The sequence below is a fragment of the Lygodium microphyllum genome, chromosome 23 (genome assembly GCF_053477565.2).
Source record: "Lygodium microphyllum isolate KBCC chromosome 23, Lygodium_microphyllum_v1.1.10, whole genome shotgun sequence".
In the NCBI taxonomy this organism is placed as follows: domain Eukaryota; kingdom Viridiplantae; phylum Streptophyta; class Polypodiopsida; order Schizaeales; family Lygodiaceae; genus Lygodium; species Lygodium microphyllum.
Window position 1 is genome coordinate 84,782,935 of NC_141157.1, and position 22,409 is coordinate 84,805,343.

Here is a 22,409-nt window from a genome sequence, read left to right on the forward strand (position 1 = left end):
CTTCTTCTCCTTCTTTCCCTCCCTTCTTCTCTTCTTCTCTCTCTCTTCTTCTCCTTCCCTCTCTCCCTCCTTCTTCCCCTTCTTCTTCTCCTTCCTCCTCTCTCTCTCTTCTTCTCCTTCCCTCTCTCCCTTCTTCTCTTGTTCTCCTTCTTCCTCTCTCTCTCTTCTTCTCCTTCCCTCTCTCCCTTCTTTTTCTTCTTCTCTTCTTCCTCTCCTTCTCTCTTCTCTCCTTCTTTCTCCCTCCTCTTCCTCTCCTTCCCTCTCTCACTTCCTCTTCCTCTTACCGCTGAGCACACGGGGGGAGTTCTCTGTTCACGGTTAGGGGGGGGGATTTTAGATTATGAAGAGGGGGGGGGGGGGGGACGTTGTCTAAAGGGCGCTGTGCTAACTGACGATGATGGAGGGGAACCGCCTTTGTACGTAGGCCAGGGAGGAGGGCTGCCTGTCGTGAGACTGGAGAGAGGGCTGCCTGTCGTGAGGCTAGAGAGAGGGCGCTATAGTCCAGGGAGGGGGGGGAGCTTTATAAGGTGGAGGGGGAGGTGGTAAGGTGGTGCCACTGGCCATCCGGGGGGCTGCATGCCCCCCACCACACAGCTCACTCCCTCTCTCTCTCTCCCCGCCATGCTCACGGAAGGGGGAGAGGGAGGGAGGGTAAAATTTTTTTAAAAATTTCTTTGGGGGGGTTCTTATGAGAACATTACATCCTCTCCCCCTTAGAGGAATCGAGATGTCCTCATCTCGAGAAGAAACTGGGGGAGACAAGCACTAATGGGGCTTATGACATGTGGGTTAAGACCCACCATGCATCCCTGCGCAACTCTAATCATGCAGCACTCAGTCCTTTAACATTTTCGCTCTGATACCAACTATAATGTGCCCGTTCCTCAAATCGCGGGACACGTCTTAGCAGTCCATCAAGAGAAGAAGAGAGAGAGATAAGAAGAGAAGGAGAGGGAGAGAGAGAAGGAGAAGAAGAAGTGAAGAAGAGGGAGAGAGAGAGTAGGAGAAGGAGAGAAGAAAAAAGAAGAAGAGAGAGAGAGAGAGAAGGAGAAGAGGTGAAGGAAGAGAGAGAGAGAGAGAGAGAGAGAGAGAGAGAGAGAGAGAGAGGGAGGGAGAGAGTTGGTGAGTGGAGAAGGTGTCGAGAGCCGTGTTCGAGGGGCCGCTCTCAAGCCACCCCCTCATCGGCGAAGGACCCCTTCTCACGACCTTTCCTTTCCCAAGCCTGTCAACTTAGAGCCATTAAGGTCAGGACTATCCAAACTCCGCATGGCAAATGGCTTCCAAAAAGAGAGTCGCAGGAAGTGTAAGTGCCAAAGCTACTTGAGGCAAGCGGAGTGACCAACGCAACAAATGCCCCTACGATCACCAGGTTCCTTTGAATATCCTAGGTTTTATAATCAATGTTCATTAAGCATAATCTGTATTGTTTCTAGAAGAAGAAATAAAGGGGTAGCTACATGCATGGAACAAGAACAAGCCTTAGGACTTTTTGTTTACTCTAAGTGCTAGTTTGCATGCATGAAATGGTAGAGTATGGAGTTCGCATGAGTTTATATTCATGGAATGATAGCTTTTACACAAATAGAATGATAAGGTTTTTGCATTATTTCACATAAAATAATAGCTTTTGAACCAGTTCAGTGCATGAATAGTCATTTAGAATTCACGCTTCACAATCATGATTAAAAGAAACACATGAAATGTTAGTTTCCATTCATAAGATGCAATTGCATCGATGGATAGAAATCTAGACTTTCATATACGCAAGTCACATGTGATCCGGTGCATTAGGAATGATTATTTGTTGCCAAGTATGAAGAGAGTTAAAGGTCGTTTAGGATGTACAAATATACTTAAACGCACCATGGGTAAGGATGATTGGAAAACTCTGCATAGTACCACACTAAGAGAGATGGAAGGGACACATGCATCTAGATTGTATCCTGAAGGCCTAGATGAGGAATCTTGCATTGCCAAGTGCCTTAACTAAACTTGATTAGAATGGGAATAATAAAAGACCCTTGATTGGGTTGCGAATAAGGCATGTCCGTTGCCTTGGTTAACCAGTTAATGCTTTGAGTTAGGGTTAAGATACCATAAGGTAAAACCCAAGGGGAAGAGCAAGTTAAAATAAGTTCACTTACCAAGAACATTTGCTTGCATGATCTTGTTTAAGATTATTGGGATCTCATCAAGTCGCGAATCGGATCCTGGGAGCATTCGGGAAAAAAGGATCGAGGATCGAATGCTGGGAGCATTCGAGAAAAAGGAATCACACCTTAGTAGTTGGTCATACAAATGGCCTCCGAAATATTTGTGATTGTACACTTAGGTACATCATTTGATCTCCTTTAATTCAAGGAAAAACACTTAATGCTTCAGGTTAGAAGCCTGGAGGGAGAGGCAGGAACAGTCACCTCCGACTGTTTGCTTGGCCCTATCCAAGGGGGTTGTTAGCCACGCCAGGTATATGGACCTAACCCGCCACGAGAGGTCTCTCCGTGGGTGCTACTTGGAGTGAGAGGACACTTGGGTGATAGGGGAGGCTTTGGTTGTAAATTCCTTGCCTCTGGGTACTACACAAGAGGCCAACGTGACTCAAGATGGGATCTCGAGGCCCGTGTACTAGTCTACGGGCGGAACTTGGAGCAGCAATCTTGTAGATTGCTGGGATAGCCTTCGGGCATGATACTTGATGTACTCCAGGATTATGATAAATAAAGAATAGATACTTGAGAAAAATGAACTTGCTTGACATTGTTTTTGTGTCAGTGCCTAAATTACGTGAAGGAACGAGTGATTAAATTTATTAATTAAGGAAGCTGCTTTCGCATGTCAAACGTAATGTGGTAGGTAATTAGATAACTAAAGAAAATTGAGGAAAGTGCGGTGGACATGACTTAGGTCCGACCTACGGAAGGGTGGTCCCGGTTAGCTAGGAACTTTCCTCAAAAGACGAGATAACAAGACTATGAAGACCTAGCATCAGTAGAGTTAGAATCCTAATTTATGATGTTTTAGGGGAAAGCAATGAGACTATGCCTTATGGCAAAGAGGTTGAGCTTTGTATCCCTCTCGTTTTCCATTCTCCATGAACCAAGTGCAGCTTGAATTCGCTTTGACTCTGTTGCTCCTATGCAAAGTGGTTCATCTAGAGCTCGACTCTAGCTACTTCCTAGAGACCTTGCTGATAGGAAAGGAACCCTGACTTCAGGTCGATCCTAAGTGGGAACGGCCAGACACTTCCGCTCGGGGTAAACTCGGGGAGACCTAGATTGCAAGCCCTCTGACATTCCTTGCGAGTGCCAGGCGGAGCTTTCTAGACTCTCTTCCCGATGGGCTGCTAAGACATGTCCCACAAGCGGTCGAGCGGACACGTTATAGTTGGTATCAGAGCGAACCAATGGGATCTAAGATTACAAGGGAACTTAATGGAGGAAAATAAAAGGAATAAGGGGATAGTCAGGGGAAGGTGAGTGGAATAGAGCAGTGTTTTCTATTGAAAACATTTCTTTACTCACTTATGGATGCTGGGTTGCAGAGTCATGAAGCATGGAGCAAGTTCCTGGTGTTCCAGGTCATGTTTATGACTGTAATGTGTGCTTCAGATTATCATTAGAGGCTAGGCATGATGAATATTCTGGACCGCATCTATAATCCTTCACCCCTATATGCAGAGCGGAGGTGGACGGGAGATTCAGGAATATACTACATAGTAGCCCACCGACTCGCTTACCTTCAGACCAACTTGAAGAGAATCAAGTGGATGGAGGATTTAAAGATTGTGAAGCTATTCATCTTTGTCAAAGCTCACGCAAATGCAACTTTTCACGTTAGCGGTCGACGAGTCAAGTAGAAGAAGTATGTCTATGAAGAAGTGACCCAGGTGATCTCTACTGACAGGATCAAAGTGTTAGGGCGCTATGAGAAGAATGGGTATCAAAGGAAGGGATACCCCAAGCTTCCTATGACTTATCATTTTCTGAAAATCCATGACCCCACTCCATATTATTATTCCGTCCCTGTAGCCGATTGTAACACAATCCTATTTTTCCCAAACTGATGTATCAATCAACTTATCCTACTTACCCAAAATAAATGTACTCAAAGGGTTATGCCCTCATGAATGAATAAGACTTTTTGATATTGTCTATCTTGATTGTAAATGTTAGCTAAGGTGTTAAGTGATTAAATCACTTGGCTAAAAGCTGTGCTAGTTGTATTAACGTAATATGGGAAACATTTGATAAGATGTTAACATAAAGAATCTTATTGTCTAGATGCCACCCCAAGCGCAGGTTCCAAGTCCGACTCCTGCACTAAGTACAGCTGTGGTTCAAGAGAATAAGTTCCTTCTCAAAAAAATTAAGCCATCCGAGTTTGATGGCAAGGGAAGGATTGTTCAAGCTGACATCGAGATCTGGATTGAGTCCATGGAGGACTATTTTGAGGTAGCGCGAACTGCACCTGCTAACCAAGCCATGCTCGCCAAACTTAAGCTTACAGGCGAAGTGAGACTTTGGTGGAATTAGTGGTGTAGAGACCAAGCGATCTCAGAGGGGACAGTCACTTGGGATAAGCTTAAGGAAGCTATGTGAGGGAGGTATCTGCCACCTGCCTACTGCACACAAAAGATGAATGAATTCTATGACTTGAAGTAGCTAGGATTATCCCTTGATGCATATTATTCAAAGTTTGTTTCACTCCTAAAGTACGCGCCTCCAATGGATATGACGCAACAGGTGTCAAAATTCTGTGTTGGGTTGAATCCACCCATAAACACTCGATTGGAATCAATGCGCCCAACGGACCTACAAGACGCACTCATTCAAGCTGCTCCAATAATACAAGAGGTGTAGACCAAACCAAGGAACAACAGGATTTGGCCTTACAGAGATCAGAATAAGGGTATGTCTAAGGCTCAGACTAAGAGAGCACAGGGTCAGAATCAGGGCCAAAGAAAGAAAGCTAAGGCCAATGCTGTCAACAACTTTGTTCCTACACAAAGTAATGACCGCAACCCACGTTGCTTCCATTGCAACGAGCCCGGACACTTCAAGAGGGAATGTCCCAAGCTTAGTAGAGGACATCGCCAAGGGCAATTCCAAGGTCAAAATAGAGCCGCTCATGGCCAAGGAACCACCGTTATGGCCAGAGGGAGAACCTCCAATGTTTCCAACAAGGAGTTGGACGATGAAGAAGATCCATCCATGGATGCTGACATTGAGAGGGCAACGATTCACGCCGCTCTTCACAAGAAGGATCCGAATCGCCAATTCTCGGTGATTCAAACTCCATCAGATTATCAAGGTAAAAGCTTCAAAACCCTGATTGACTGTGGCAGTACACATTCCTTCATTTCACCAATCTATGCAAAAAGATTAGGGATAGCCACAATAGATGCACCTACTTTACTTGTGGAATTAGCAAACGATCATGAGGTCACTTGTACTCGGCAAACTGCTAAGGTGAAATTCCTACTGGGTGGGAAGCCAACTTCGGTGAGATTCAGGGTAATGAACCTAGGTGTCCACGAATGTTTACTCGGAATGGATTGGCTAATACCCAATGATGCCCACATCCACTGTGGGAAGGGCCAAGTCTCCTTCCGAAATTTTGAAGGGGAACTAGTCACAATTCAAGGAGAGGCTGGTAAGCCAAAAATACAATTGGCAAAAGCAACACGGATAATAAAAGGTATTAGAAAGGGCCTACTTGTCTATCTAATTAAATTGAATAAGCTAGATCAGAATCAGGAATCTGGGGAAGAACCTTCATGGTTAAAGGAATCCGTAGGCATATTTCTTGAAAATCTAACAGAACTTCCTCCTCAAAGGGAAGTTGACCACGAAATCAAACTTGTGCCAGGAGCTGCACCAGTCGCAAAGAGGCCGTATAAGATGTCCATTCCAACTGAAAGAGCAACTCAAGCAACTGCTTGACGAAGGCTACATCTGTCCTAGCAGTTCACCATGGGGAGCTATAGTGATGTTCCAAAATAAGAAAGATGGAACGCTTTGTCTATGCATTGATTACAGGGGGTTGAATCAATCAACCATCAAAAATAAATATCCCATTCCAAGAATAGATGAATTACTTGATCGTCTTCAAGGAGCGAATATCTTCTCCAAGATAGATCTCAGATCTGGATATTATCAGATAAGGATCAAGGAAGAAGACATCTCGAAAACTGCATTCAGTACAAGGTATAGACACTTCAAATTCCTAGTGATGTCATTCGAGCTAGCGAATGCTCTTGCTACCTTCAACAGGTTAATGTAGGATATCTTTAGGCCCTATCTTGATGACTTTGTACTCATCTTCTTTGACGATACCCTAGTCTACTCTAAACAAGAAAAAGATCATGAACCCCAACTTCCCATTGTTCTTGAAACAATGAGAGCACACAAGCTTTATGCTAAGAAGAAGAAGCGTGCCTTTTTCAAGTGACATATTGAATATCTGGGATTCAATGTATCAGCAGAAGGAATCTCAATAGATCCAGCTAAGGTCAAAGACGTTTTGGAATGGACAACACCAACTTCTATCAAAGAAATACATAGTTTTTTTGGGTTGACAAGATGGTACAGGATTTTCATCAAAGATTAGGCTTTGATTGCAGCACCTCTGACCAATCTACTAAAGAAGCAAGTAGCAATTATATGGTCACCTACCGAACAGACCAGCTTTGAAAAACTAAAGCAAAGCTTAGTATCAGCACCCATCCTAAAACTTCCTGATCTTAGTAAGGAGTTTGAAGTGGTAACTGATGCTAGCGCACTTTCTTTAGGATGTGTACTTATGTAAGAAGGTCATCTCGTAGCATATTCTTCAAGGAAATTGAAGAGCCATGAAAGGAATTATGCTACCCACGACCTAGAGCTGTTGGCTGTCATCCATGCTCTCAAACTTTGGAGACATTACTTGCTAGGTAACAAATTTTACTTAGTGACAAACCACAAGAGTCTTAAATGGATCTTCACCCAAAATGAGCTCAATATGAGGCAACGTTGATGGATCGAAGTGCTGGAAGAATATGACTTTGAAATCAAATATAGACCTGGAAAAGAGAATGTAGTTACCGATACACTTAGTCGCAAGACATTTCTAAATTCTCTTATTTTGCAAGATCCATCAACAGCAAGATCTCTAGCCACAAAGGTATCAATGCCAAACAACTCGATTCTTGACCTAGCTAAAGAAGAGGCATATCATGACCCAGTCTATCAGAAAATGCTAAGGGAGACCCCCATCAAGGATAAAGACCCAAAGCTAAAGACAAAGTATCAAGAATTCTCTGTCAGTAGTGGACTTGTCTACTTTAGGACAAGATTATGTATCCCTGCAAGCCAAACTCTCAAGCAGAAGATACTTTGGGAAGCCCATGACTCCCCTTTCTCAGGACATCCTGGCTATGCCAAGACCCTTAATGCAATCAAAAAGAGCTATTATTGGGAAAGGCTCAAGGGTGACATACTCAAAGATGTCACGGAATGTTTATCTTGTCAACGCATTAAGGCAGATAATGTCAAAATACCTGGCAAATTGCAAGCACTTGACATTCCCCAAATGAAATGGGAATTCATTAGTATAGACTTCATTGTTGGCCTACCCCAAGTTTAGGGAGGATATAACTCTATTATGGTTGTAGTGGATATGCTCATCAAGGTCGCACATCTCATCCTTGTCAAGACAAACTATAAAGCTTCAGACATCACAAGATTATTCATCAAGGAAATATTCAAACTGCATGGGTTACCCAAAACAATCATTAGTGATCGTGACTCTCTATTCACATCACACTTTTGGAGGGCTATCTTTGAGGGTATCGGAACTCAACTCTATCTCAGTACAGCTTACCATCCCCAAATTGATGGTCAAACAGAATGAGTCAATCAAGTCATTGAAGATATGCTTAGGGCATACTGCTGTCGCGAACCAAAAAAGTGGATTCAATACTTACCACTAGTTGAGTTTGTCTACAATGCTTCTTACCAAAGAGTATTCAGATGATCCCTTTTCAAGCATTGTATGGGCATGATTGTCGTACCCCTTTGAGCTTCTTGGATCCAAATTTGAGGGTAGAAGCTTCAAGGCAGATGCTGGAAGACATGGATGATCAAATCAAATTAATAATACAAGACATCCAAGTTGCCAAGGATAGACAGAAGGCTTACACTGACTTGAAATGACAAGACAGATCCTTTGTCGAAGGTGATATGGTCTTCATCCACGTACGCCCTAAAAAGAGTTCACTGTCCTTGGGGGAGTACAAGAAGCTATGTCTAAGGTATTGTGGACCTTATAAGATCACTAAGTGCCTAGGGCCTAATGCTTACAGACTACGGCTGCCCGCAACCCTAAAGATTCATAATGTATTTCACGTTAGCCTATTGAAAAAGTATCTACCTAATCCGAATCATGTACTTGATGATCAACAAATTGTAATGCCTAGCCAAGGAGTCCTTGAGCTATGGCCTGATAGAGTCCTAGATGTCAGGGAGAGGCATTTGAGGTCAAGGACCTTGAGAGAATACCTCATCCAGTGGAAAGATTATCCCAAAGAGGATGCCACCTGGGTGGATGAAGATACTCTCAACCAACAATACCCCCAGGTTCTCTCGAGATGAGGACATCTCGATTCCTCTAAGGGGGAGAGGATGTAATATTCCCGTGCTCCCCCCCTAGGAACTCCCCCCCGTAATGAAAAAAATATATTATTAGTGCAAATTTTTTTATCCCTCTCTCTCTCCCTGCCGATAGCACGTTGGGGAGAGAGAGAGGGAGTGAAGTGGAGGATAGGGGGGCATGCAGCCCCTAGGTGGGAGGGGTGGCGGTCATGCCACCATCCTCCCCCTCCTATGAAAGAGAGGCTCCCCCTCCTCCCTTGATGGTACAGCGCCCCCCCTGGACATCCACAAGCAGGTTTCCCCCCCTCAGTTGCAGACTACAGCAGCTATGCCCTCGTGGGCCATCGACAGAAACCTCCTCCCCCTCCTCCTCATTTGTCAAGCAGCAAAAACGCCCCCCCGGGCTTCCGTCTGAGATACTCCTCCCTCCTTGTCGGGCTGAGAACCTCCCCTGGCTATGACCAGAGAAACACCCCCTGTGTTCAGTGAAGAAAGAAGAGGGAGAGAGAGAAGGAGAGGAAGAAGAAGAAGAAGAGGAAAAAGGAGAGAAGAGAGAAGGAGGAGAAGGAGAGGAAGAAGAAGAAGAGAAAGAGGAAGAAGGAGAGAAAAGAGAAGGAGAAGAAGAAGAGAAGAAGAAGAGAAGAAGAAGGAGGAGGAAGAGGAGGAGGAGGAAGGAGGAGGAAGGAGAAGAGGAGAGAGAGAGAAGAAGAGAAGGAGAGGGAGAGAGGGAAGGAGAAGAAGAGGAAAAGAAGAAGAAGAGGAAGAAGAGAGGGAGAGAAGAAGAGAAGGAGAGGGAGAGAGAGAAGGAGAGAAGAAGAGAAGGAGAGGGAGAGAGGGAAGGAGAAGAAGAGAAAAAGAAGAAGAAGAGGAAGAAGAGAGAGAGAGAAGAAGAGAAGGAGAGGAAGAAGTGAAGAAGAGGGAGAGAGAGAGTACGAGAAGGAGAAGAAGAGAAGAAGAAGAAGGGGAAGAGAGAGAGTAGGAGAAGGAGAGAAGAAAAGAAGAAGAAGAGGGAGAGAGAGAGAAGGAGAAGAGGTGAAGAAGGAGGAGAGAGAGAGAGAGTTGGTGAGTGGAGAAGGTGTTGAGAGCCGTGTTCGAGGAGCCGCTCTCAAGCCACCCCCTCATCAGTGAAGGACCCCTTCTCACAACCTTTCCTTTCCCAAGCCTATCAACTGAAAGCCGTTAAGGTCAGGACTATCCAAACTCCGCGTGGTTAATGGCTCCCAAAAAGAGAGTCGCGGGAAGTGTAAGTGCCAAAGCTACCATTGGTACTGGTAATGCGGGAGAGGCGAGCGGAGCGACCAACGCAACAAATTCCCCTACGAAGCCTTAGGACTTTTTGTTTACTCTAAGTGCTAGGTTCCATGCATGAAATGGTAGAGTATGGAGTTTGCATGAGTTTATATGCATGGAATGATAGCTTTTACACACATATAATGATAAGGTTTTTGCATTATTTCACATAAAATAATAGCTTTTGAACCAGTTTAGTGCATGAATAGTCATTTAGAATTCATGCTTCGCAATCATGATTAAAAGAAACACATGAAATGTTAGTTTCCGTTCGTAAGATGCAATTGCATCGATGGATAGAAACCTAGACTTTCATATACGCAAGTCACATGTGATCCGGTGCATTAGGAATAATTATTTGTTGCCAGGTATGAAGAGAGTTAAAGGTCGTTTAGGATGTACAAATATACTTAAACGCACCATGGGTAAGGATGATTGGAAAACTCTGCATAGTACCACACTAAGAGAGATGGAAGGGATGCATGCATCTAGGCTGTATCCTGAAGGCCTAGGTGAGGAACCTTGCATTGCCAAGTGCCTTAATTGAACTTGGTTAGAACGGGAAGAATAAAAGACCTTTGGTTGGGTTGCGAATAAGGCATGTACGTGGCCTTGGTTAACCAGTTAATGCTTTGAGTTAGGGTTAAGGCACCATAAGGTAAAACCCAAGGGGAAGAGCAAGTCAAAATAAGTTAACTTACCAAGAACATTTGCTTGCATGATCTTGTTTAAGATTATTGGGATCTTGCCAAGTCACGAGCAATCTAGGATCGGATGCTGGGAGCATCCGTGAAAAAGGAATCACACCTTAACAGTTGGTCATACAAACGGCCTCCGAAATGTTTGTGATTGTACACTTAGGTACATCATTTGATCTCCTTTGCTCAAGGAACTAATTCAAGGAAAAACACTTAATGCTTCAAGTTAGAAGCCTGGAGGGAGAGGCAGGAACAGTTACCTCCGATTGTCTGCGTGGCCCTATCCAAGGGGATTGTTAGCCGCACCGGGTATATGGACCTAACTGGCCGTGAGAGGTCTCTCCATGGATGTTGCTTGGAGCGGGAGGATGCTTGGGTGCCAAGGGAGGCTCTGGCTGTAAATTCCCTACCTCCGGGTCCTGCACAAGAGGCCAACGTGACTCGAGATGGGATCTCGAGGCCCGTGTACTAGTCTACGGGCGGAACTTGGAGCAGCAATCCTGTAGATTGCTGGGATATCCTTCGGGCATGATACTTGATGTACTCCAGGATTATGATAAATAAAGAACATATACTTGAGAAAAAGGAACTTGCTTGACATTGTTTTGGTGTCAATGCCTAAATTACGTGAAGGAACCAGTGATTAAATTGATTAATTAAGGAAGCTACTTTTGCATGTCAAACTTAATGTGGTAGGTAATTAGATAACTAAAGAAAACTAAGGAAAGTGTGCTGGACGTGACTTAGGTCCGTCCTACGGAAGGGTGGTCCCGGTTAGCTAGGAACTTTTCTCAAAAGATGAGATAACGAGACTATGAAGACCTAGCATCAGTAGAGTTAGAATCCAAATTTATGCTGTTTTAGGGGAAAGGAATGGGACTATGCCTTATGGCAGAGAGGTTGAGCTTCGCATTCCTCTCGTTTCCCATTCTCCATGAACCAAGTGTAGCATGAATCCGCTTCGATTCTGTTGTTCCTATGCAAAGTGGTTCATCTAGAGCTTGATGCTAGCTACTTCCAAGAGACCTTGCTGATAGGAAAGGAACCCTGACTTCAGGTCGATCCTAAGTGGGAACGGCTGGACACTTCCACTCGGGGCAGACTCGGGGAGACCTAGATCGCAAAACCTATGACATTCCTTGCAAGTGCCAGGTGGAGCTTTCTAGACCCTCTTCTCGATGGGCTGCTAAGACGTGTCTCACAAGCGGTCAAGCAGACACGTTACAAAATTGGACAAATTGATGAAGTCAATGAGTTTTGAATTAGAGAAGATGACATACAATTTAACAACCTTATAAAGGCCGTAAGGCCCTCATTTTCATTTGGATGGCCACTAAAAGTGGTGAGGGATTTAGTCCCTAAGTCTCATTTGCCTTAAAATGTATTAATTTTTTTATTTTTAAAAATACAATTGAAAAGCTAAGGCTTAATGCCTTCAAAGGCCTTAATTAGATGAAATTGTTGAAATGCAAATAACTAAAGAGAGAGAACCTATTGACACAATCATTCTCAAATTAAAGCTTTAGAGAGCAATGCCAAGGATATATTATGGACTCACAAAACTTGTAGAGGAAACTACAAAAAGGACCCAAATCTCATAGGCAAAGTAATCAATGGAGAGCTACTATGCAACAATGGATTCCTCCATTCCTCTTACCTACTCAAAGGGTACTATGCAAGAAATAATTGTGGTTGTGGTTTCCCAAACCATCTACAAAACCTCTTCCATCCTACCACACATGTGTGCCTCCTCAATAGAAGAAAAACAAACCTAAACATAAAACAAAGCTCAAAAGGAAACAATCAAAGGATGCAATGTTGATGACCATGATCCCTAAGGAGAAGCCTTTCATAATTGAATGGGGTAAAGCCCCAAAATTAGAAATTAAATAGAAACAATTGCTAGTGCCCATAATTAATATGCTTGATGAAGAAGAGAATTAAAAGGCTTAACTCTTCAAAGCAAGAGGTAATTGAATCATTGTAGCCTAGCAATATTGTTTAGCTTGACCTAGGGAAATGCCATTAGAAGATAAAAGGGAAAGATGCTAATGAGACACCCAATGATACAATTCTCAAATCAAGTGAAGGCACATAATCTCTGTCTCTCTCCCTCTATTAGCCACAAGACTAATTAATTGATAGTAGTTTGAATAAGAAAGGAAAGAGTCCTTAGCTTAAGGCTTGAAGTGAGCAGCTCTTTGTCATCGAACATTTTATGAATACTATAACCACCAATGGTTCATCTAAGAATTATGTGTGCTATGTACACTTAGATGCCTTTATTACATGACTTCCCATGGAGAGTGGTTAAGAAAGATGCACAATCCATAGTCTCTAGGTTATGTAGAGACAAGAGATGATATAGCCTATCCCATTAATCACATTGGAAATGTTTCTTGAGTATACAAGATGGTAAAACAAAGTACTTGGCTAATGCATTACATGTACCAAACATAACTAAGTATTCGATTTCTATTGGTCAAATAGTGGAACATGGAATCAAAGTTTGGTTCACATCTGATGGTTGCTATGTAGAAGTCCTTAGAGATGGTTGTAGGTTTATTATAAAAGGTAAGCATGCTAGCAGATTTTTTCCTCTTGATGTAGGTTTGCTTAAAATGGATGCTACTATGTTTATATAAGGTTCAAGTTTTGTGGTTGAAATTAAAAGTTAACATACGAAAATTAGTTGTGTAAATGTGCAACACTTGAAAAAAATGTAGCCAACAAGTTATGGATGGCTTACTAAAGTTCAGAGTTAATTGGATGCATAAAATATATACAGTATGACAATTTGAAAAGTAGACAAGACATGTATTTCCACATGAAAAGCATATATGCAAGAAGCCACTTGAATTGATACATTCTATAACACTACAACTATAAGTGGTTGCAAGTATTATGTCTTTCTCATTACTAATCATACTCAAAAAGTATGGGTCTATTTTATGCATGAGAAAAGTGAGGTGTTCACTCACTTTAAAACCTTCAAAGCTTTGGTTGACAAGGTTACATACTAAGTGCTTATGGTCAAACACAGGGGAAAAGTACTTCTCCAATGAGTTTTCTAAATTTTTGTAGAAAAATGGTATTCTTAGGCAATTTACATGTAGGTACACTCCTCATCAAAATGGAGTTATTGAGTGGAAAGATGGGCATATTGTAGAGGTGACTTGAGCATTGATATCTGAAAGAGACTTGCCTCATTACTATTAGGTTGAAGCAATTGCTATTGTTTTTATTAGGCTAAATCATATTGTAGAGGTGACTCAAGTATTGATGTTCAAAATAGGCTTTCCACATTACTATTGGGATGAAGCATTGATGTCTAAAAGAGACTTGTCTCTATATTATTAGGCTGAAGTAGTTGCTATGGTTGCATAGATTATGAACAACACAACTAAATTGTTATACATGGTATGATACTTAGGGAGAAGTATACATGTAAAGATCCAAATTGTCGCATTTGAAAGTAAATGGATATATTGCTTATGTGTATATTTTTTATGAGTTGCATAGTAAACAAGATGTCAAAGTAGAAAATTGTGTATTTATGGGATATTCTCACCCTACTGCATGTCAATTGAGAGTTAGTAGGGATGTTGTCTCTTTGATGAAATGAGCAGTTGATATAGTAATATACAAGATATAGTTGGGGTTGATATGCATAAGAGTGTGGCTATGTAGAAAACAAGTTAGTTAGTAGTCACAGACATTGAGTGGGCCACAATGATCTCCTAGTCATGGGTCTATTGATAAATCTTGGAGTGGTAGATCATAGATCACTCCATCAAGTATACAAAAATATCAAGGAAAGGCAAGGAGAAGGTTGGAGACTCACCTATTATAACTGGTTATCATCAGGTTTCTCTCATCTCGATGTTATTTAGATGGTTTTGAGGAAAGCTTGGATGAAGAGTTTGGGATTTCATCTATCAAGACACCTAGTGTGAAGAAGAGAGATGTCATGCTCCACATGAGCTAGCATCCATTACATGCCTTGGTAATGTGGCATGACTTTAGCCACTAGCATGTTAGGTGATCGACATGGAGGATATGCTAGTGATTCTTTAATTGGTGGACTCACAGCCATGTAGTCCACTCTTAGTTATGGCACATTCATTATGCCACTTTATCAATCATTAGCAAGTTCACCCTATGACTACATGTATGTATGTTTTAATAATTTAAATATTAGTATTTTATCATATTGTAGACAAATGTCTTTTTTAGTGGAAGAAGAAGAAAGAAGAAGAAGAAGATTTCAACCATACTCCTTTGTGTTCTCAAGTCTCCATTGTGTGTGTACTCTTGCTTGCTTCACTTGTCTCTCCTTGTGTCTATTCACATCCTGTACAACATCCAAAAATGCATTATTTTTTTCCTTTGTTGTTTTTTAAGTCTTATGGTTTTGTGTTTTTATTTCAAGGGGTCTTGTGTGTTTTTGGGGAATGGAAATTCAGGAGGGAGGGCTTACAATTTTTCAATCTACAAGTTGGGAGCATTACACCTTGTTAAGGGAGAACATTACTCTCAACCCTTCACATAACAATCAACCCTTGTTTACTTAGCAATCCATATCCCAATCTAATGTCAAGATCTAGGGAATCAAATGAGAGAGATTAGCATCTCCACATTAATGAGGGCAATAATCTAGGTCCTTTCATCACTAAATTACAACTCAATTATCGAGCCATGAGGCCAAATAGGAGAGATTAATGTTTTCTCTATTCTTTCCATTTTCCATATCATGGTAGAGGCCTAAGAAAAAATGAATCAAATTTGAACATCCAAATTGACTATTCTCTCCCATAGATTTTGGTGAATGTTTAAGATATCAATAGAAGACCAATGACTTCTTATTATATCTCACATTGCTCATGTAGCTCTAACAAACATTTGAAGTTACTCTTATAGCTCCAATAGACAAAGAGGAAGAAGAAAAGTGGGAGAAGAAAGCTCAAAGAGGGGACTTTTGGAAACCAATGTCTAAATACTTGGAGACACCCATGGCACATGTGCAAGAAAGATTGCTAATATTAACAGAGTCTATAAATGTATGGAGCTTTACATTGATGTGCTCTTCCTATATACAATAATATAAGAGTAGTGGCTTTCCCAAAAAAGAGTGTGCATGATTCTATGCACTTGAGAGAGATTAAGACATAGCTTGTTGGTCACTTTGCACAAGCACAACTTGTTGTCACTTCACACAAGCATGTAATGATTCTATGAATGCATATCTTAAGAGAAACACCAAATTAGTGCACATTTACACTAATAAAATATGTCATCTACATCGCCAAAAAATATAAAACCGAGACAATGAAACAAATAGATCAAATGTCACTTGTAAGCACACCAATCAAAAAAATGTTAAAGAAGACCATATGCAACATTCAAATAACAACAAGTGCAACCTAGATCTTCTCCCACTATTTAAATGGCTTTTAATGTCCACAAAACATAGTCTTCTTCAAGAAGGCAAACATCAATACTTGCATCTACCTTGTCAAGGTAGAACTTCAATGCCACCTCATGAGGAGATTCTAATGCATGGACCACCATAGAGAGAGAGAGATTGTGTGTGTGTGTGTGTGTGTGTGTGTGTGCGTGTGCGTGTGCGTGTGCGTGTGCGTGTGCGTGTGCGTGTGCGTGTGCGTGTGCGTGTGCGTGTGCGTGTGCGTGTGCATGTGCGTGCGTGCGTGCGTGCGTGCGTGCGTGTGTGTGTCCTCATGCATCAACCCACTCTCAACAACTTGACCTTCTAATATTATAGAATATACTTGAGAAGATTACTCTCTAATCTTGCCTGGAAGGGAGATTCTTATGGACATAGCAAGATCTTGATTAGCAAGATTATGCAGATTTGAGACTCAAAGGAGACGTGAGATTCCTCATGTTGGAGAAAATACACTTTTAAATTGAGATAGTAACTAGATTTTCAACAAATGACAAGATATAGAAAGCCAAATGACAACATCAAATTATATAAAAGGTCACAATAACAATTTTAGTTTCACATTTATTGCTATTCTTTATTGTATTCCTTAATGAAAAACCCCAACTAAACATTATGGCAAAAATCATGCCAAAAACAAAGCCCCCCTCCCTACAAGCGACATGTCAAGCCTTGTGTTATGAAGAGGTTCTCTAATGATTCTATGAAATGCATCAATAATGCCCAAAAAAATATCCATTAGGTTTGATAGATAGATATTGTTCATAACACAAAGTTGAAACAAGTAACAATACAAAAATAGGACATACACTATCAAAGTTAAAAAGAATAACCTATAACTTAGGTTGCACAATGAATATCAAATGGTCATTGTCATAGATTCAACTTATATTGCATGTATGCATGTTGTATTAGCACTTCTTTAACATGCTGATTCATGTAAGAATGTACTTTGAAAGGGAAAATATATCCATCGAGTGAGATGATAGCATTATGTTATGGCATCTTTAGAAGGGAAATATCAATGTATCAAGAAGAATGCACTTGTTTTTAATTTGATCTTTACAAAATATGAAGTATAAAGCATTTTTGTTTCATTTCTTGTTTTTCTAATATATATTTAAAAAAGAAAGAAACAACGTGATCTATTATAGTAGCTCTCTCTTGATTGATCCAAACACTTTCTCTAAAGAAAAAAGGCAATTTTTTGGTTCAAGATGTTTACAATATGTATGGATCTTGCCTCCTATATGCTATGGATTATGTTTTCAACTCCAAAACCATAAGCACTAAATTTTAGAGCATACAAATCAATCGTCAATATGAATGGTATGATACATTTTGACAATCATAATGCATCCAAGTGAGTGCAAGCATAGAGTATCTCAACCCTTCTCCATCTGTCAATTATTCTAAGCCACTTTTCTTCCACATATGATGTCCAAAAGAAGCATAACTATACGATAGTTTTCACGTTTTTTATACCTTTGTTTACTCTCTATAAGAAAAATATGCCATTAATTACAACAATCCTTGCAAAAAAAATAGGGCATTATATGCATTGGTTATGCTCAACATAAGATTGTAGATGAAGATTCTTATGGTTTTGATCTGTTTTTAGATAAAAAAGATGAAGAAAAGACATTCCTAAACTAATGTACTCTCTATTCATTCATTCCACAAGTTAGTTCCTTTCGACTTGGCCTTCTTACCTAAACCGTGTGTGTTTTGGAGAACAAACACTCAATCTATATATAGGGATAATTGTATGTTCTGGAGAACAAATATAAAGATTGCAACATCTTGGACATCTTCACTTTCTAGGAGTCCAGACCTTTGGCTTGATCTAGGAACTAGGACCTTATTGTACTCCTTCTTGACTCTTAAAGGCATATGACCACATTGACTAGGAATTATTAGTAGGCATGGTGCTAAGGATCGGATTTCTAGAGTAGTGGGTCAAGGAAATAGCGGTTCTTTACTCCTTAGCACATAGCTAGGTTATTGACTGCTAGTGGGGCATGAGGAGACAAATTCACATTCAAATATTAGTTAAGCAGGAGGGCTAACCACTAGCCCCCTTCTTGTTCTTATTTGTAGCAAAGGCCATGACATCATTCTTGAGAGACAAATCTATAAATATAAGAGGCATTAGGTTACCCATCATTGAGTTTGAGGAGCTTCTTGATGTGAAGATCGTGCATGACATAGTGATCTATCTCATGGGAATGAGAATACCTTTAGGGCCATTGTAATGGCCATTGCAATTTTTTGTAGAGCAATAGGCACATTAATTAATTGGCACAAGTCCTATGGATTTTGGATATGCAACACTAGGACACCAAAGTGGCGACTGCATGAGGATTTCATGTGCATTCCCCATGAGACCATAGTGAGATATATTGGATGCCATGTGGGGATTGACATTACCCTAGAGTGATAGATAGCACCTCTCCTCTTGATCATAAGATAGAAGCTTCATTATTGGAGCTCAAGGAGACTCTCACTAGCATGGAGAATAGTGGTCACCAACTAAGTTCTTCTTGCAACTATGTGGTAATTCACTTCTTGTTTTCCATTCTCTAGGTCATGCATTTGCTATGTGAAGCACCTCATGAGGAATTTAATTTGGTCAAAAAGAGATGAGAGCCCGGCCAAAGAAAAGGTTGCTTGGGACATTATTATACAACCTAGATCTAGAGGAGGGTTGGGGATCATAGACCTAGATATCCAAGCAAAGCCTTGATGGCTAAGCTCATTGCTAGGGGTTTATTTCTAGGTGAGGAGCCTTGGAAGAAACTTCTAATAGAAAGGCTACATGCTAGTGACACATGCATATGAAGGACCATGGTAGCCTAGTATCCACTATCTTTTCAAGAGATTAGGACCAAGGACTTAGGGAGGAGCTTTGGGGTCAGATTCACAACTTCCATTATTAGAGCATGGAAATTTGTATCACCACAACTTCATGTACTACTCCCACTATAGCTATAGAGAGGAGAACTCTTCAATCATTATTTGAGAGGCCACACCCTTGGATAGAAGACATATGTGTCATGGGGGGGATTCATCTTTACAAGTTATTGTATCAGTGGGAGATTAGTTTGCATCCCAAGACTTACAACATGACGTTCAAAGGCAGAGACTTTATGGCATCAAGGGAGCCAAAGTTATGATTGATGCCACAATGGAAAGAGTCACTAGATTGGTAGATAGATACATGCACCTCTCAAACTTGGATTGATCTCTTCTCTAGAGGGAACATTCTTCTAGCTGTCTTTGCGATGAGGACAAATACGACATTCACTTTTGGTGCCTCTACCTAGCCAGTCATGTATTATTACACAGACAGTACCCGCACCTACACATTGCACGCGGTGAATTGCCAATCATTGTCACTTCATTCTTTATTATTTTAGTGTCATTTGAATAAAGGAAAGGTTGGTCACACATTGTGGATGTTGGAGTTCCCACATTGTGTGTGTGTCTCTCTCTCTCTTGTTCTTGCTCCTTCCACCATAGCTCTTGCTCCCGTTCATGCTTCCAGTTTACGGCCCACCTCCCTTTGATTGGTATCAAAGCATTCTTCTTCCTGAGCTCGAGCTTGGTCTGGCACACTCGTAACTTCCATTTCAATATCTACATCAATCATCTCTTTGTTTTGGCAACCATAGCCACTCTGTTTGAGCTTCCTATCAGTTGCATTCTTCTTGGGCACTCTTTGAGCCTTCTCAAGCAAGTTGGAGCAACCACCCATAGCCCTCACCTTGCTGGTGCGACATCATGTTGTGTATGGAACATACCCTTTTTTCAGCAGCTCACGTTTTTCATCTCCTACAGCATATCTTCTTCATTGGGCAGCTATACAAGCACTTATACACTTGGTTTTGATGCTTGGCATTGATTCTTTCACTCTTGGCATTTGATTTGAGTGCTCAGCTTCAGTTTTGGACTGTTATAATAGTTCATAGACTGTCGTAAAATAGGGCAGCACTTATCTTTGATGTCTACACTCATTGCCATTGGTTGGATGATGCTCGATTATGCTTGATTGATGCTTATATATTCGGGGATGCTATGACATTGCTTGGAGTTGATTTTGGACTGATTTAACCACTTTATTTACTCTATTTTTGCAGAGATTTTCTCGCTAGAAATACAAGGTAGCACTCTATTTGATGCTTCTATGGTCAGCTTTGTTGGTCTTATGATGCTCGGTTATGCTAGGGTGATGTCTACATGTATGGGAATGCTATGCCCATGTTATGAATTAGATTTGGAGCTGATTTTGGTATTGAAATAGCTTGGTTTGACAATGTATTCACTGTTGTATATAGCAAGGCTGAACCTTTTTTAACAAGGATTTTAATATGCCTATTGCTCTTGGCCATGATTCAGGTGTTCTATATGCACTACTGATGTGTAACATTGATGATAGTACGTTGGTATATCACATGCCCATGAGTTGAGGTGGCTTTGAGCTTGATTTGAGGATTGATTTATTCAATTTTGACAATGAATTTATTTTTGTAATATCCAGGGCTGAAGCCTATTTGGTCAATGTACGCTCTACCTATTGGTCCATGAGAGCTTCCTAGATGACTCATACAACTAACTAATGTATACGACGGTTACTACATGTATTGTATTGCTCCATAATGCCTTTTGAGCTTTCAACTGAGCTCCGTCTTGGTTGGCATTTGATTGACATTGGTCTACAGTGGCATGCTTTGTGACAGTCATTATGTCTATGGTCTATGCTTGACCCTTCAATATATGTTTTGATGCATATGTTAGAAATGCATGCTCCTTACATTATCTATGTTTGATTGCCACTTGGAGCCTTCGTTGGGCCTTCATTTTCATACTTTGGAGCTCTTTGATGCTTATTTGGATTGTCAGAGATTTGACATTAACTGTTACATGATGTATTGGATGTTATAGGTGATGCTTGACCGAACCCTTACTTTGGATGCTCCGTTGATATACAGTCTTGGCTCCATGATGCCTTATGTATTCACATGCTATCTTTGAGCTTGGTTGCTCGATTGACTTCGATCTTTCTACTAGTGGGAGCTTCATGCTATCTCTGGATATTGTAGAGCTTGTGGTTTATGTAGTTGAACTTCTTGAGTAGATGAAACTGGGATCTCTTACATGTCTATGCTCTTGATAGATACTTATCTCTATTGTTGTGACTGAAGAAGTTAATAGGAAAAACAATTATGCTTCTTGCAGTTCACATGCTTTATCCATTAGAGGTGGCAGAAGTGGCAAGAAAGATAATGATCACCATTGGAAGGACTCTCAGAAGTCTTGGTCTAAATCATGTGGATGTAGCAAGTCTTGTGGATGTTAGTCTGATCTTACATGCCATTATTGTGGGAAATCAAGACACATACAGCCCTAGTGCCATAAGATGCACGATGACAAGTGCAAAGAAAAGGGGAAAGAAAAAGTGCAGGGGAGAAATCCAATGATCACAGCATTATGCCTGCAAAGTCCAACGTAAAGATTGAGGAGATAAATGTCATGCAACCTGAGGATTCCGATGGTGACTACATCTTAGCAGCCTCTTCATGTGATGCCTCTTAGCTGACCAAGTCTCAATCCATGTATGCATAGTGTTGGCTCTTGGATTCGTGTGTGTCTTTTCATGTGATCCCCTACCATTAGTGGTTTCATACATATCGCAGTATATCTAGTACTGTGTGCTTAGATACGCTCAATGCCCCCCCTCATAAGGTGCTACCAATGATCCATGGTGCTTAAAGTTGTAAGGCCCCCATTAGGAGAAGCCAAATGTGAGCCCGGACATTGGTTGAGTCCTGACTTGTATATCAGATGAGGTTTATGTGACCTGATGGAAAAAAGGTGACCATTGTGGGTCTAATCTTTGGGTTGGACTGAGTAGTTAAGTTGGTAGCAACTCGAGGCACATTGCATTGAGTTGCGGGGTAAGGGAGTTAAAAGGGATCCCTATTTTGGGGTCCAGGGGCCACGGAAGCGGCCCTTGGCTGGCCCCCCTGGTGGGGGGTCTGGGGGCAACGCCCCCAGCCCGACAGTAAAGGGAATATTCCCTAGAATATTCCTTGGCCGACTAGTGGAGGTTCATATGGTAGGTCGGTCATTCCGACCTAACCACCTTCACGAGCTATAAAAGCTAAATCCCCTCACAGCCATCAATCACCTATCTTTTACCCAATCAAAGTGGTTCCAGCTAGCCTTAAGCTATTCACCTAGCTTCTGTCTAGATCACCATCTAAGCTTCACTGTGGAAGCACACGGGTGGATAGAGCGATCTCTATATCAGTTGTTTGGAGCTAA